The sequence below is a fragment of the Trachymyrmex septentrionalis genome, unplaced genomic scaffold (assembly GCF_001594115.1).
Source record: "Trachymyrmex septentrionalis isolate Tsep2-gDNA-1 unplaced genomic scaffold, Tsep1.0 scaffold2, whole genome shotgun sequence".
Classification (NCBI taxonomy): Eukaryota; Metazoa; Arthropoda; class Insecta; order Hymenoptera; family Formicidae; genus Trachymyrmex; species Trachymyrmex septentrionalis.
Genome location: NW_017305179.1, coordinates 2,392,451 through 2,397,283, shown reverse-complemented (window position 1 = coordinate 2,397,283; position 4,833 = coordinate 2,392,451). Strand labels below are relative to the sequence as shown.

Genomic DNA, 4,833 nt, shown 5'->3' with positions numbered 1-4,833 from the left:
AGCATGAAAGATTTTAAAGAGTCCGTGTTTTTCATCTATTAGAAAGTTCATTAAACTTTGGATATAGGTATGTAAGAATATTTCCGAATATATTATATACATATGTTAATATAATCAATTATTAACTACTTTGTTGATGATAAATCGAATTTTTCGAGAAATTCTTTCGTTTTATAGATAAATTTTAATTCTATATTCTATATTTTATTACTGTTACATGCATGCCTGTAAGTTATGCTGGCGATATTAAAAAATTATTAAATCGTTAAACAATTAAATATCATGTCTTAAAATATAAGATGGGAAATTTTACCTTTTTAGCGTTATCTTTTTACATATGTATTATGTGTATGGGAACTTAGAATAGTAATATAGCCATTTCAAATTTACCAAAATATTTGTTTCCAGAGAACCGTTTATTTCCGTTCCACATAACGAGGAATTGTGATATGTTGCGTGTCACGTTACGCCCAACGTCGGCTCGTTAGTTCTTAATCGAAATCGCATCCTTCGATCTCTCGTCGTACCATGTGTCATTATGTACTCATCCAAATTATACCAATTAACTATTGCTGGAACAAATTTCGCTTTTTTTCGCAACGAGAAAGGGTCTGTAAATACTACACGGAGCGTTCCATATTACGTGCGGCCAGGCTTAGATTTAAAAATGGGCCTGGTATGTTCGCTGACGATGTGAAATAAAGATAAAATAAAGATTTCTACGTATAAAGGTAAAATACACATTTCACTTATACCCCAAGAGATATAAAAATTAAAGTAAATTTCCAGTTATTTTTCTTTTTTTTTTCCTAATAAATTTTTTTCTCTACATTTTCATTATTTTATCAGACAGAAGGAAAATTTTTACTACCGTAATTGGTTCCAAAATAAATTGTATACGCAATACAAAAGCGGCATCATGAATCTTTATTATCGTAATCATTTCACACTACTGTAATCTCTATTTCTGAAAATTCCGGGTAATAATGAATTAAATTTGTTCGCAGATTTTTAATTCACTATTAAATAATAACGATGTCTCTTTCTTCGTTTTCCTAGTCACTTTTTTATACAGCGGAACGTAGCGCCTTGTTTTGCAAATATTCAGCAAAATTATGTTTAGCAAATAAAATTCATAGATATTCGTAAGAAATCGTTTCACCATATCATCAGCACAAAATATGTCCAAGTAATAATTTGGTGCTGTCCGACCGGAGGCCCGAGCGTTACAAGCCGCGGTAGAATTGTGTGAAATTAACAATAGAGAGAGACGAGGATTATGCCCTAAATGGAATTTAGGGTTGAGCAGCAAGGCGATTGAACCTGACCCAGTGAGGCGGTCCCCGGATTCCCTGAATTCCGAGTATTCAAGAAACCGGACGGGCTCACGATATATCAGCGCGCCGTAGGTCGCGACTTGACCCACAGTCTGAAACTGCGAGCCATGATCTCTCTCTCTCTCTCTCTCTCTCTCTCTCGTCAGGCTGAAAGTACGCGAGTTATGGCGCACCATGGCGTACCGCGCCGACGGCCGAGGAAGAAGACAAGACGAGGACTCGCTGGAGAGGCACTGAGGCAGCCAGGCCAGGGCAGGCAGCCGAGAGAGGCGACGTGCACACAGCACACGTGCACCTCGGGGCATTCGCGGGTTGGCAGTCGGCTCTTGAAAGCCGCCCGGTGAATGCCACTCGCGGCTCTCAAACCGCTCAAACGCGCGTTTTTTGCCTTCGCAAAAAAAGGTTGCACCTAGAGAGGGGTTCTCTGGATCTCGTGTCTAGCGGCTGTGCTGTAAAGTTTCGCGCACCGAGGGAGAGATGTTGCACCGAGAGGGAATCTCACACGGGGAAATGGGGGAGGGATGTAGGGGAGAGCGAGTGCCGATATTTTTTACGGACAATTTTTACGGTGGTAACGCGTACACTACTGAACGTTGACGCGAGGAGGGACGAGAGAGAAGAAGAGACAAGTGCGAGGGCGGTGTGTTGAGTGTGATTTGTAACAAGTGCTAATCTGACTTCGATGTAGAGAAGTCAGCTTCGTTTCACGTCACGTCACGTCACGTCACGTCGCGACGCGGTGGTGTTAAAATTGACACTACGGATGGGATAAATGGTTTCTATGAAATATATTAGAGAAAAAGGGAAAGGAAGAGGGACAGAGAATTCAATAGGATTGTCTACTTGGAACCCATTTGAAATCGTTCTTTGTTCCACTCTTCTTCTTACACAAGAATGTTACTGAATACTGTAGTTGCGTTAATAGTCGCATAAGTCTATTAACTAATTATGCTTCATATAGATGTGTGAGTAAAGCGCTCCGTAATTACTGAAATATTCTTAAATGAATGTTACGATGTGACTTTATTAATCAAAAACGCGTTATTGAATTAATGTTAAACTTACACGTTTGATTTTAAACTTAAATGTATTATTGTTTCAAGCAATGATTTTAATATCTACGCGCTTATATATTTTATATCTTTCATTGTATATATAAAGTACAAAATGTGTGCTGACACACAGAAGGAATGATTTTGATGAAGTATCTGAAAATTTATATACAAATCTGAAAAAAAAAAAAAAGATTTGTTAAACAATAAAAATAATTATGTAGAAAACTGGAGAGTGATGAACAATGCTGCGGAAGAATTTTGACACTCTAACAATTAATCTGACTATCCATATAGGGGTAATTATATTTCGATAATCAAAATTATTTTCAAATCTGTATTTAAATCTTTTGACTTCAGTAAAAAGAAATCTTTTTGTGCAATAAATATTGGAGCCTTCGTGAAACAGTATAATAATGACGAGTAATTCTACAAATTTTCCATCAGCTGTCTTCAGTAGATCACTAGGTTTTTCAACAACGATATCCCAGTAGCATACTTTCTTGACAATTTCAACTCGACTCGTTGGCAGTTAGTAATGTATTACAAGAACAATTCATGATACGTGAAACGATACCGAAATATATTTAAATGTCGATTTACCCTGAAGAGAATTAATATTTGTATAATCTACCGATTTCTCTCTCTCTATCTGTATCGGTAAATTCTCTTTATTCGAAATTATACACAGGACACCAAATTTCATTGAAATCGATTAGAGATCAATCATTTCATATTAAATAGTGTCAAGTTTGTGTTTGAAAAGCACATGTAAGTAACGACAGTCTACAGATTGATTTACGAACGAATAATAGAAGGAAGATAAATCGCTGTCGCACTTAGCGGGTACATCGACGAGTCACTCGAAATAATCGCGAGGCTCCGTTACGCTGATAAAAGAACGATTACAATTTTTTGATCTGCAAAAATACAATCGTGAAAATTGCAAATACTTCGAAATATTTCGAAAGATTTCACGTTTTCTCCGTCAGATGCGATTAACCATTACGCGCAGTGGGAACAAACGTGGGAATTTCTGAGATGTCAGTGACAGTGACACTGTGACACATCCGCAATCCGAAGAAGAAGAAGAAGACTCGTTACACTTACACGCCATCACGTACGTAAGCGATCTGATAATCGTGGGAAAGTGTAAATAGTGCGGATCAGATAGAAAACGTGAATTCGACAACGAAAACAGAAGCATCGAAAACCAAAGTGAAAATTACAACTAGATAATATTTCAACAAATATTATAAGCCAGTAAACGTAAATGTTCGTATTATACAGAAATATATATTGATAGTATACATATATTTTGATTTGACAATATTCACAACAAACGTCGGATTTAACTTTTACTTTAGATTTTCTTCAATCTATATTACATGAATATTACATTACACCATGCCTTTAATATCAATATCGGTTCGTTATATATATAGTGCCAAAGAATATAAATAAACATCATACAAATTTATAAATGACTGACCGTTAAAATTCTAAAAAATTCGAATAACAATTGAATGAAACTTGCTTGAGTAAAAATCAAGGTAAATAGAAAATAACAGAGATATAAAAAAAAAAGGTCGAATACAAAAATGAAAGAAGCTGTGCCAATTAAAGTAATTTCGAAATGCATTCGATTTTTCATAAATGTACATTTATTAGAACGGAAAATATATGTACATCCAACATAAAAACATTTTCACGTAAATGTCGCGAGTATAATTTACGAACGTTCTACGGCACGAGATCTTACAATTAATGAAGTTGCATCATAAAATCGCGACTTTAATTTCCCTCGCCATTTAAAGAAATGCAGTACGCAGCATCCATTCTGTAAATGTTACTTTCGACTTGTTTCCCCCGACCCGTGATTACGCAAGTGTAAACACAATCGTACGGGCAATGTGAGTAATTATTTGCGGGTTATGCGCATTCGTGATTTAATGTAACAGTTATTCATAATGAGTAAACAATTGGAACAGGAAGTAAAACCAGATACTGGCATCAAGTAGAAAAAATTGAATGCGTTACAATTTGCAATGTTGTATTAACATTCGTGTGAAATAAATATTATTAATTTATTGAGGCATTTGAATTGAAAAAGCAAAATTAAATTAGATATATAGATATACTTATAATAAACAAATCTCATATAACTTTGACAGTCATAATTTTAGATTCTATGCTCCAAAAGAGAGAAAGTAAACTTACTTTATTAGTATCGGATAATTAAAAAAAGAATATTGCAACATTCATGAGTAATATGTACATACAGTTTGAGATTTTTATTATATATCTTGATTAATTATTGTTTTGAATCTGCTTAAGGAGATTGTAAAAGCATAAAACACATATATTAATATTTAAACAAACTGTGTGTGTGTGTGTGTGTGTGTGTGTGTGTGTGTGTGTGTGTGTGTGTGTGTGTGTGTGTG

At 35.1% G+C, this 4,833-nt stretch overlaps 1 protein-coding gene across 1 annotated transcript in view; it reads left to right on the top strand.

Annotated features, from left to right (window-relative positions):
• The first annotated feature begins 763 nt into the window (after nucleotides 1–763).
• LOC108747490 overlaps nucleotides 764–4,833 on the top strand; it is a 46,109-nt gene continuing 42,039 nt past the window's right edge. Inside the window, exon 1 of the mRNA XM_018485000.1 lies at nucleotides 764–777. The gene's annotated coding sequence lies outside the window, so the exon portion shown is untranslated. The remainder of the gene's footprint in view (nucleotides 778–4,833) is intronic.